The 12,968-nt window shown below is 41.5% G+C and overlaps 1 protein-coding gene across 16 annotated transcripts in view; it reads right to left on the bottom strand.

Moving 5' to 3' along the window:
- Positions 1-12,968, bottom strand: part of OSBPL2 (oxysterol binding protein like 2) — a 114,708-nt gene that overhangs the window by 82,952 nt on the left and 18,788 nt on the right. For 4 of the 16 annotated variants that reach the window (XM_084854339.1, XM_084854342.1, XM_084854336.1 and 1 more), the window contains one exon: positions 10,321-10,386. The exons of 9 other annotated variants lie outside the window; for them this stretch is intronic. The gene's annotated coding sequence lies outside the window, so the exon portion shown is untranslated. Of the gene's footprint in view, positions 1-8,764; positions 8,824-10,320; positions 10,387-12,968 lie in introns of all 16 variants that reach the window. 3 more of the 16 variants (XM_084854341.1, XM_084854337.1, XM_084854344.1) reach the window with 2 other exon arrangements.

The raw sequence follows: 12,968 nt of genomic DNA, 5'->3' as shown, positions 1-12,968 counted from the left end.
CCAGGGGGCGAAACTAGCATTTTGTGCAACATGTGTGTGGAGAATGATATAGAAAAAAAGTCAGGCAGCTCCACACATCAACACATGATTAGCTCTCTTATTTACACATTGTTTTAGGGTTTGAACAAACACTAGGGAAAACTAGAAAGTCTTATGTAGCCTTGTTAACTACATAACTATCTTTCCTCTCCTCCCTGAATAATCCCTAAAGTTTCATGAGTGTAATAAAGCCAAACAAGTTGACCAAGATGTTCTAAATAACAAGATGCCCTAGAAGAGGTGATCAATGCAAATACCCATATCAAAATAAGATTTCTTAAGTTGGCTACAACAAGGTATTGAGATATTCAAATTTAAGCTGTTGAGAATGTGCATATCTGTTTCCTTGATCTAAAAACAAATATAGAACTGTGTCAGCCAGATACCACCTGGACTTAATGACAAACACGATAAGGCACAATCACTGCTTTCCCCTGCAGGAATAAGATGTTAAGGGTACAATCCTATAGACAGAAAAGTCCTCCAACTGGCTGGGGCATGCTGGGAGTTGTAGGACTTTTTGCTGCCTAAATATGTGTAGGATTGTGCTCTAAGAGTCTTGATCTATAAATTGATGACATTCTAAAGGGATGGAAAACTATCCTAAAGGCTAGAGCATTGTCAGAAGACCTAGAGGACAGACCTTGAAGTGATAAGCCAAATGCTAGTCACCTGAACATAAGAGATCTTTGAACAGATGATGGGAAAGAGCACAATCAGGAGACTGCTTAGGGTGGGGTGGGCAACATGTGGCCCTCCAGACATTTTGGACTACAACTCCCATTATCCCCCATCACTGTTATGCTGGCTAGAGCTGATGCCGGTTGTTGCCCTCCAGACATTTTGGCATCAGGAAAGCAACAGCTTTGGCATGTTTATGAAGGTGACATAAAAATCAGCCTTGAATTAACAGATAAAGGAGTGTTGTGCAATGAAATCTAAACTCTCATCCAGGGAATCACTGAACGAAGGACAGATGTTCATACAAAGCAGATTGGCAAAATTAGTGGCTGCTATCATTTCTTCATACAGAGACATGAATTTCAAAATGCTGTCCAAACGTACATCACCTTCTACTCCTTTATCAACTCAAAAATGAAAGGTTATATTTGAAATCAGAATATACCATACAATATATCTAACTGAAATGGAAAATGTATTATAGCCTTTCTACTAACGAGACCACCTGCTGTTGCAAAGAAGTCACTGTTATATATGGAAAGGCAATAGAATTTTCCCTCCATGGGTTACTTGTCACAGTCTCCCACATATTGTCTAACAGCCTTTCAGTTAGGCACTATATCAGAGTGAAATCCCTTCACGGTTGCTAGCTTGCTGGATCCAGTATTTAAGACATCATGACACACACTGGTAGGTACAGGTGATTCTGTGGTCCAGTGAAGTATTTATTTGTACTTCTGTTCATGCTCTACATTTGTTCTTATGTTCGTATATGGAAATGGCTAGTAATTGGGGATATATAGTTTCCCACTATTCTATATATTAAAAAGCATACTACGTAATTTCTATCTTCCAGATTCTGGTTCTTATTGTACAAGCTTGCACATGACTCTTGTAGTTGTCAGCTTTTCTCCTAACCTTTAAAAACAAATATCAGTCTAACAGGCAAGTATTTGCCTTATCGTTCATTAAATTCCAAGGAAGCAAGTGTATATTTACAGGTGTCAGACACTAGTATTAGATCAGCAGAAATTATAGCATGGAGATTGCTGAGCTGTGCAGAGACTAAGCAAGCTGTGTATTAATTTCCAAGTCCTAAAAAGCAGAGCCCTACAGAGCTTAAGGAACACTTCTGCCTATAAAAACCCTCCCACCTGCTAAAGATCTGAGAGATCCTTGCTTCAGATATCTCCCCATCTTGAGACATCAACTAGGTGATAGCCTTCTCTGAAGCAACCCTTGAACTGTTGAATTCTTCAGCAAAGGACAGCCGGAGTCAAACTGTACGGGCCTCCCATAGACACTGTATTGTATGTATTCATGATACAAATATGGTTCTATACATTTGTATGGTTTGTGCCTTGTTTTAAAATAGTTGAGCCATCTTGTCTCTTTTTGAGAAGAGCAGCATATACATTTTAAACAAAGCAATTTAAACACTGGGAACAAAGGCTGAGACAAGGGTTGCTGTTAAGTCACTCAGTAAGTCAATGACTAAAAAGGGTCTTCCATGTCCAGGCCCAACATTCTACCTACTGACGATCTGAGAAATTAAGTAAAATTCTGTAAAACTGGGGAGTTTAATTTTTTGGGATCTGCCATACTGAAAATTAAATCAATATATTTGTCATACACTTCTTTGGCTAGGAGCACAGCCATCACTGCCCTATGATTTCTGTTATCATGCCACTGCGTCACTGTTCAAAATCTGGCAAACTCTTAAAGAGGTGAGGGTTAAATGAAAAGGCAAATCTCTTAGTTCTTCAGCATAGCTACAAGCTATAACAAGCTATAACAAGCAACAAACAAATAAGTCATTCGCATGGAACACTCTTTCCCTATAGAGTATTGGTATCGAAAAGCTGCAAAGTCCCTGTTGCAGTCTTTTAGGTTTTTTTAAAAATATGAAAACGTTTTCTATCCTGGCCATTTTCCTGATTTTAGAGAAGCACTTTTACCCATTAGTAAGACATCTGTTCAATGTGGAGTGGCATTTATGCTTCTATTAAAAATGAATAGCTGTCATAACATTCTATTGGATACTGGGCAAATGAGCAATAGTAGATAAAGTTCATTAGTTTAATAGCAAAACAGTGCAAGTGTTTTTAGTACAAAACAATCAGTAGCCAGCTGTTATTTTTGGTCACTTGTGACCCTGTACCTCCTCCAAGCCCTCCAGCAAGCACAGAGGACACCTGCTTTGTGTCCCCCCACCTAAAGTCAGCCACAGTTGATGCGTATCACCCTGCTTTTGATCTTCCTTATTAACGATATGAAATAATTATCTTGCTTTACACAAAGTATTTGAAACTAAAACAGTAAAAGAGACTCTCATACCTCCTTTCTCCACAGCACAAAAAAGATCAGACCCTGTTCCTTCTGAGAGTTTTATTTCAAAAGTGTGCTCCAAACAGCCCATTCCGGCTCTTATGTGCATTCCAGGAGACATGAAGAGGGGAGGGGGTTAATCTCCTCTGCCTTCAGAATCCTCTCACATGTGCACAACCTTAATGGGCTGGTTCAACAAGATTTTTTTTAAAATAAGGCCTCTCACTTTACTGCTAGTTTTCAGGGCACCAAATTTTTGGCTGATACAGACAACCATCTTTGTGGACCTCCAATCCTATATATTACACACACACTGTCAAGTTCCATTCCCTCCCCCAACCTCCACCTGCAAATTAATCCAGAAATAAGGATATTCAGGAATAAACTTTCACGAAAAATGTCCAGAACACAAGCTGGACCAGCAACAAATTGTTACAGTGTATCCTCACCTCCAGCAGGAGTGCTCCTGTTCAGCATTTCAGACAGCCAAACAATCATGCCCTCCTCCAGATTATTATACTGTACTATTAAAGACTCAAGCAGGGCATTCCACCACTTGCCCCAGTTGTGTTTTTTCTCTTCCAACTGAGAGTCAACATTCTGTGACCTTACTGGGCTGCTTTGGGTTTGGTATGCATGTGGGGGGTGCTCCCGTAATTTTCTTCTTAATTTTTTTTTTGTAGTTCTGCATATTTTTGGGTTCCCCCAAGGATGAAGATACCTCCCTCTTCTTTCTCACTGGCCCCATTTTGGATTCAATTCTGTTGATACTCACTAGCCAGGTTCACTATTAGAGGGATTGATTTCTCTCATTATTGCAGAAAGTGTGCTTGCTCTCAGCAACCAATCTATACTATTTAAATGTTAAGATTCTGGCCTCCTTTGAAACTTGTAGAAAGGTGGAGCAAAAATACCACAACTAACAAGTTTAACACCTCAAGAATCAAACATTTCCCTAGTAGATGTTCATCAAATGCTGCAATCATAAGCACTCTTACTTGGAAATAAGTCTCAATGAACTCAAAAGGAATTGAGTTATGAGTGAACATGTTTAGGATCCAAGTGCAAACATTTCAAACTTAAAGTTTAAGGACACTCCTCATTCCCCTTGGCCATTCCTTTTGGTTATGGTGAGCTGTGAGTGGTCAATGAGGAGTTTATGCTTTCCACAAGAGTCATACCAGCTCTCTGATGGAAAGTGGAACTTTCCATTTAGAACTCTGGTTTCTGTCCAATCTTTCCCCACAGAGAAGAGACACGCTACACATGTCATTCTTGCTGTATCATATAGTATTCTAAAAAACATGTGCAACTTATAGACTTATCAGAATGTACAGTCTGTACATCTTGCAAACTGACATTACTACTTCTGATTACCCATCTCTTGCCATATAGCAAGTTCACATAATTATTCCTCCTCTTAATTTCCCTTAGCAACCAAGCAGAGTTATCAATGAAATGGAAACAGACCATAGGGCAACTACTATCACTTATGTTAGATCACAAAGAAGAGAAACAGGTTCTCAGGGTGCAAGATAGAATTTATTATAAGAAGCCCAACATGTTTTTAATTATTATTATTATTATTATTATTATTTTAGGTCTTCTTCAGGGAGTAAAGAAAAAAGTCTGCAGAATTTTTTTCAGCAAAAATTGTCTCCTGTGTCAATCTACTGGCGACCTAACATCACTTATTTTAGCAAACCATCCAAGTGAGCCCATTTGTGTCTCCTGACTTAGCAATGAAGTGATGCAAGGGGAGCTCTTGTATCATACTCCATGGCTAACACCTTTGAAAAACATTCGCAGTGCAATCCTTCAGTGTGAAGGATGTCCAGTGTGAAGTAAGCTTCATTGGGTTCAATGGGACATACTCCCTGAATATAAACTTGCAGCTTTAGAGGCAGTGCACACAATACTATTTTTCACTCCTAAAAGCCCTCACAGCCACCCCATCTTTGGGTTCACGCTAGCAGCCATATGTCAGACCCAGATGCGGAGTTCACCAGAGCAATGTCTGTGTGCTCAATAGCTGGAAAGCATTTCTCCATGATCATGAAGTTGCAACAACACCCACGAACTCCTAGCTCACATGTTCCGGTTGCTTTTATGCATTCTGTGCACCTAACAACCCACTGATAAAAAATTTACTTTGTGTCAAAGCACCATGACATTCGTCAATGAAAACACATACCACAGAGCAGATAAGACCCTCTGTCCAAGGCATCATTTTGTGTCAGTGGAAACATAAACTCACACCGATTGCTGCAGCTAATTTGAACAGAATGTAGCTTGTCAAGAAGAGTAGCTTTTGAAAACAAATTGACTGAGCAAATTTGTACTGCCCTTTGCCCCAGGAAGTCTGAAGTTAAACTAGAAATGGAAGTTTCAAAGTATGTTGGTCTACCATTGAAAAGGCACTTTCCAGCCAAAGCTAAGCACTTAAGTCCCCTTCACCTTAATATTGTGTGTGTGTGTGTGGGGGGGGGAAGAGTGGGAGTTAAACATGTGATTAACTCTCCCCCATTAAATGGATGGACTTAAAAGTGCTTAACTCTGGCTAGCTTGTGCCCAAAATGTACAGCTCAACTTTTAAGACTTCAGGGTTGATTTCCATCTTCAGATGCCTCAACTACTAAAAATTATGCTTAAGGATGGCTAGTACCCCCAATATTAAACATTTTTGCAAAAAAAAAAAAAAATTAGGCAGCACCATCAATGCACACAGAGGTTTGGGTTCTGTCATTTAAAAAAATAAAAATAAAACCTAGGTCACTATGATCGCTACAAAGTCGCTACAAGGACCTTACAGTCTAAATTTTGACAATTAGGGAGACTTGTGAACTGACATGCTGCAATCCTATGCACATTTACCTATGAGTAATTCCCACTGAACTTACTTCTGAATAAACATGCTTAGGATTGTCTGCAGATAGATTTCTTAGCTAATGTTTCTTAGAAGTCCAATTAGTCTCAGCAATCAGTAATGTCACAGTAGGGTAAAGGAGAATTAACAGTCAACAAATAATCCAAAGAAAAATGCTTGCATACTGAAGAACAGGTATGGGTGTGGAGTGGGTGAGAGGAAAAGAACCAGATTTCTTTTGTTTTCATAACTGTATTTTCTAGGCTACAAAAAGAAATGAAAACATTTTCAAATGTTGAGACCTGGTGTTTTCATTGCTTTTCTATGGCACAAGAGCCAATTTTTAAATCTTTGTGAAGATCATTTGAAAGAAATGCCCTGAAAGTTAATAACTGAAATTATCAACATTTATTCAAATTTGAACCATTTCTTTTGCATGCTAATGTTACAAAGTTCCATCAAAATGACAATGCAACCCAAAACAGAGTTTGATCAGACTTTACAGATGAACATGGCATAAGTATTTAAAAAGTTCTTACATGCTCTCTCCCCTGCTGCTCCCAATCCTCTATTACAGGGAGAAGTGAATGAATGAACCACATTTATTTGAAACTGATTATCTCCCCATCCCTGTAAAATAGCTCCTGCCTTCACTTCTCACTGTAGCAAGGGGAGCAGGAGAAGGGCAAAACAGAAGTGTTGAGCCTCAGGTCCACTCCTTATTTTTCCTAAGCTGGAACCAGCTGAACAGACCATGTCCCACATCAGTATTCTTTGAAAGCCAACTTTCATTTGAAAATCTTAAATTGCCAATGATACTTCAAGAACAGAAACTGTTTGAACCAAGCAATGCATATATTCATGAGTTTTCCTTACAGTTCTCTTGAAAAAAAAATGCAAAAATGAGGGTTTCACGTCTAAATGAAAGCTTCAGTTCTTACAAGAATTGATTTATGGAATTAGGCTACTGACTACATTAACCTAACACGCACACACAGCGCTGGTTCGCACGACATGACAGCCCACCATGACTTAATTTAACTATGGAGGTTGTTGTGTTGTGCCAAGTGCCCATGAGCACCATTTTTCCATGTTACCCAGCTTACTGTGGCATGTGATCCCAGGCAGCAGGGATTGTTTGAGGGTTAGACAACCTTCAAATAACCCTAAAACAAGCCATGGGTTATTTGAAGGTTGTCTAACCCTCAAATAACCACTGCTGCCTGGGTTCTCACAACACAACAAGCCATGGCAAGTCAGATGCCCACAGGCATCATGTAAAAATGGCACCTGACACAACACAAAAAGGTAAATTAAGCCATGGTGGGCTGTCGTGTTGTGCAAACCAGGTCACAGAGTACAATGTCAGTTTTAAATCAAACGTTCAAGTCTTGCAATACACGGCTGTGACTATACGAAAACTCCCTTCTGGTTTAACAATGCTCAGTTCTAGTCAACCATTAGGACTTTTCCCCTTCTCCTAGTCAACCATTAGGCCTTATCCCCTTCTCTGAACTCTTTCCTGCATAATAAAAACATCTTCAGCATCTAAACTGCCGTGGGGAAACTGGACAAATTCAACAGGTGAGTTTGTAGCAAACAATGTACTGTATTGTCTATATGAGCAGCAGAAAAAGAAATTTAGATCTAAGAGGCCAGTAGGAAGAAGTGGGAAAGAACCTATGTTTCCTGTGAAACATTGTTTCATTCATCTTGGAAATTGAAAACATATAGTCCAATTTTATACTTTAAAAAACTGTTTAAAACCATATTCTGATCTACTATGGTTCCAGAACAAGGGTGGACAGACTTCAGGCCTGCAGCATACACTTTGTTTTTTTTTACTAGAACCACAAGGTCTAATTGGGGTCAGGTGCAAAATGGCAGCTCAGTGGCCAGAGCCAGTTACCTACAGAAGCCCATGAGCCATACACTGGGATGACCTGCATACACAAATACAAATCTACATCTGAATTATTGATAAACATTTGGGACTTGGAGACTCTTGCTCATCTACTGCAAATCAGCCAACGATATACCAGATCCTGACCTACATTCTTCTGCCCACCCTATGAATAGAATATCTAGAATATCACTTCCTACCATCACTGTAAACACACTTCTCTAGAAATAATGAGGTCCAAAAGCATATCCACATGGTTTCAAGTATTGGAGACATTGTAATGCTTCTTGTAAATCTTTTGGGAGCAGGGGGAGTACCCATTCTCCCATCTAATATGATTTCAAACCAGAAGCACCACGAAGCCAGGTCCCCACCAAGGCACTGGGTGGAAGAACACTTTTTTTTATCTGGCACCACAGACAGGGAAGCTTCATCCACCTCTCATTCTCCCCAACGGGGGAAGGCGCAGGCATGCAAAGCCAGGTTCCTGACCAAAGTGCCAGCTGGAAGGATTCCAGCCAGCACTTCAAGAAGTCAACCTAGTGCTCTGGCCAGGGACCAATGACATCAGTGGGCACAGCCCCACCCACTGACATCAGGGTATGAGGCAGTGGCCGCCCCCCACTGACATCATCAGACCCGCAAAGGGATGGGTGGGAATCATCCAGCTCCCCACTCAAATTCAATTCCCCACCCCTGCTTTAGGGGGAGTGCAATCCCTCCAGAGAAAGTGAACACCACTCAACTGAGCAGATGAACCACCCACTAACAGTACCTCCACTTTGTCTGAATTAAACCTTTGTTTTTTGGACCTCACCTAGTCCATTACTACATTCATGCCATAATTCAGAACACCCACTGCCTCTCCTGGATTTGATGGAAAAGAGAGAGCTGAGCATCATCCACATATCGATGACACTTCAATCCAAATTTTCAGATTAACTCACCCAGCAGGTTCATGTAGTTGTTAAACAGCAGGATGTAAAAGATGGAACCCTGTGGGATCCTAAAACACAATTTTCAAGGAGTCAAGCAGAAATCCCCCAGCACCACCTTCCAGAATCAACCATCTAAGTAGAAGCAGAAGTACCGTTAAGCAGTGCCCTGAACCCCCAACCCAGACAACCAATCAAGATGATACCATGGTCAATGGTATCAAAAGCCTCTGAGAGGTCCAAAAGAATTAACAGGGTCACATTCCCTGTCTGTCTGAACAGAGGACATCCCACAGGGTGAACAAGGCAGTTGCAGTTCCAAACCTAGACCTGAATCCAGACAGAAATGGAGCTGAAGGACTAATATTATTAGAATTACTATATGCCCAGATCAACATCAATTTTTAATCTGTTAGTTCTCGTGACGAGTTATCAGTGTTTAGCTAATGGGATGGGGAGGAAAAAAGAGATAAGTTAGTATTCTGTTGTTCACACACACTTTTGAGCACAAGCCTGCTCCCAAATCCTGGCCTATCCGTAGGAAGTGCAGAGGACGAAAGGTGGGGAGGAGGGGCAAAACTAGGCCAGTCTACTCTCCCCCCCGCTTTCTCTCTCCCCTTTCCTCTCACCTGTTATGCAGCCAGGGCCACTCACATTCAGAACAATATCACTGAATTACAAGTAAGGGGAAAAGCCAAGGAGGAATGCTGTGCTAAAAATAGCTCCCAAAAAGAAGGGAAGGGGAAGGAGCAGAAGACAGCATACAAGGTTGCAAAATGCTACAGATCACCTAACTGTGGCTAGAAGACTGGGAATGTTACATCTATACTCGGCCAAGTAGTACAAGAGAATTCTTGACTATTTACTGTCTTTGAACTTCTAACAGTTAGATAGACCATTATGTAGCACTACATTTGCAAATCTTCGCGTTAATCTTCACAATTACCTTGTGAGAGAGTCTTTACAATTGGAGAACCGAAGCCGAGAGAATGGCCATGTTTAGACAAACATATCATATAAATGCAAGTGTGTGAGCCTGCAATCAAGTGACAAAGTCTTTCATAAGCTGTAGTTTCTTGCTTTGTTCAAAATGGAAAACTATGACAAATGGCTTTGGAACAAGCCGGGATATTAAGCCAACATCAAACTATTGCATAATATCCTGACTTGTTTTGAAGCTATTAACTCTAGTTCTCTGGTTCTCACAACCCATGGAAAACTTCCTGGCTTGTTTGCAAGCTCATGTGAAAGGAGGAGCAATGAGGCTTATTAAGGAAAGATATGATCATCCAAGCATCTACCTAAAACTGGTTCCCATAAAAATAGAGCATTAATCATTTTGGTTTATTTTGTCAGTTAATTCGATACTTTAAAATCTGTCAACAAATTAAAGGCTGTCACCCAAGTAAAAAAATCAGTTGATAATTCTTAAAGTCATATAGAGCCAGTGTGGTGTAGTGGTTACAGTGTTGGATTGGGAGCTGAGAGATCTGGGTTCTAGTCCCCATTTGGCCATGGAAGCTCACTGGGTAATTTTGGGCCCGTCACAGACTCTCAGCCCAACCTACCTCACAGGGTTGTTGTTGTGAGGATGAAATGGAGAGGAGGAGGATTAAGTACGCCGCCTTGGGTTCCTTGGAGGAAAAAAGGCGGGATATAAATGCAACAAATAAATAAATACGGTTAAATTAAAAATTATATACATTTGCATATGAACAATTAATTTTTATTTTGGTTTTGGATGTTGCCTGAATGTGCCACCACGAGGCACCACCTTAGAATAACAAAATCTTGTCGCACTTTCCTAACTACTTTATTATAGAATAAGCTTTTGTGGATGCTGCCCACTTAATCAGATGCACGAAGCATTAATCTCAGGTTGGCAGATTGAAGTCAAAAGGTGTTTCCTCCTCAGCGGGAGGGAAGAAAGAATGCCACTTCTAAAAAGAATTTTGCCACTCCAGATATTTTTAGTACCTCCAATAAACATAAGCATCTATGGCATCCATTTTGAACTAATAAAGAAAAAATTAGTTGATCAGTAGGGTGGGCTGACTTAAATAAAGGCCATTTAAATCAAGTTTCCACTGAAACTTTTTCCATTTATTTCCCGAACAATGGTGCAAATCTGACCGCTAGCAGGGCAAACCTATGGTCCCTGAGAGGGCATCTCAGGGGCATAAGATATAGCAGATTCCCCCCAACCCTAAGGCGGTAGAAAGAGCTACAACCTCAGTGAGGGTGGGGGGGATCCAAGTGGGGATTTCCCCATTCACCCAGCCCAGCTGCTGCAGAAAGCTCCAAGGCTCTTGCCAGCAGGACTTTGGACAGATGGCAGACTCTCAGATACGAATCCCCTGTCTAAAGAGCATCAATCCAGTAGGACTGTGTTCTAAACCATGTTAATTTACAACTGTCTAATTCTTACAAGCAGGTTTTGCATCTTTTTGTCTCACTGTATACACTTTGCATGCTTTCCTCTTTTTTTTATCTATGCAGGGAATGTCTTTAAAATATTCCTATATAGGGTCTTTCTTATGACCAGTATCCATAACAGTTTGAGGTTAACAGTGCAATCCTATGCATGTCTACTCTGGAATAAGTTCCACTTAGTTCAATGGGGTTCACTTCCAGGCTAGTGGTTATATGAATACAGCCCTAGTATGGTAATGCAGGAAGATTCCAACTGAACAATGCTATATTTTACTGTCAGTGTTGCTTTGAAAGTACCAGAGGGTAGCTCTGGGAGAGGAGGTTTCGGACCTGTGGCCACTCACTTGTGGGGTGCCACAGGGTTCCATCCTCTCCCCGATGCTATTTAACATCTATGTGAAGCCACTGGGGGCTATCATCAGGAGGTTTGGGGTGCAGTGTCATCAATATGCGGATGACACGCAGCTCTACCTCTCATTCAAATCTTCACCAAGGTTGGCTGTAGAATCCCTGTCCAAATGTCTGGAGACGGTGAGTGGCTGGATGGGGAGGAATAAGCTGAACCCTGACAAGACCGAGGAACTTTTGGTGGGAGACAAGAGGAGGCTGGGGGATGTTGACCTGGTGTTGAATGGGGTACGGCTACCCTTGAAAGACCAGGTCCGCAGCCTGGGGGTCATTTTGGACTCCCAGCTGTCCATGGAGGCTCAGGTGTCAGCTGTGAGCCGGACAGCGATGTATCAACTCCATCTGATACGGCGGCTGTGCCCCTTCCTTCCCGACCATCTGCTCCCATCGGTAGTACATGCCCTGGTCTCCTCTCGTTTAGACTACTGTAATGCGCTCTACGTGGGGTTACCCTTGAAGACGGTTCGGAAACTGCAGCTGGTACAGAACGCAGTGGCTCGCCTGATTAAAGGCAGCCGCCGGCGAGATCACATCACTACAGTGCTGAAGGAGTTGCACTGGTTACCAGTTGTTTTCCGGGCCAAATTCAAGGTGTTGGTTTTGACCTTTAAAACCCTATATGGTTCCGGCCCAGCCTATCTTAAGGAGCACCTCCAGCAGCACCAGACAGGCCGCTTAACAAGATCAGCCTCGGATGGCCTTCTCTCTGTCCCATCATCCAGGACAGCTAGACTGGTGGGGATGAGGGAGAGGGCCTTTTCTGTGGTGGCCCCCACTCTGTGGAACTCCCTCCCTAGGGAACTCCATCATGCCCCCTCTTTAATGAGCTTCCGTCATGCATTAAAAACGTGGCTGTTCAGGCAGGCATTTGGGGTGGGTTAGGGTATTTTAGAAAATGTTTTTATTGTAGAATTTTATTGTTTTAAACTGTTTTATTGTACGTTGTACATCGCCCAGAGTGGCTTGGTGACCAGCCAGATGGGCGATTAATAAATTTAATAATAATAATAATAATAATAATAATTTGAACAATGCTATATTTTTCTTTCCAGTGTTGCTCTTTGCTGCTTCACGCTGTGACTTTTTGCACATCACAGTGGCATTTGGTGGCAAAATGTGGGTTAACTGTGGGGATGCACACCACGCATGATGTGCTTCTGTAACAGTTCTGCGGCTGTTTACAGAAAACTGAGGTAGCTTGCAGGAAGCATGTGTCCCTGCGAACCCTGAGATAAAGAATCCACAATTTACCACTGTGACATGTGAATCAGGTCACCATCTTGACCCAGCCTTGCCCTCACAAAAACTAAGTAGGAAATAAAAATGGAATGCCCATGACCAATAGGTCAACACAAGGTTTGATAGCTACTGAGCA

Source organism: Heloderma suspectum, chromosome 4 (genome assembly GCF_057233095.1).
Source record: "Heloderma suspectum isolate Gila_16-S chromosome 4, 16-S_ref, whole genome shotgun sequence".
Classification (NCBI taxonomy): domain Eukaryota; kingdom Metazoa; phylum Chordata; class Lepidosauria; order Squamata; family Helodermatidae; genus Heloderma; species Heloderma suspectum.
Note: the sequence above shows the minus strand (reverse complement) of the source record. Positions and strands in the feature narration are given on the sequence as shown.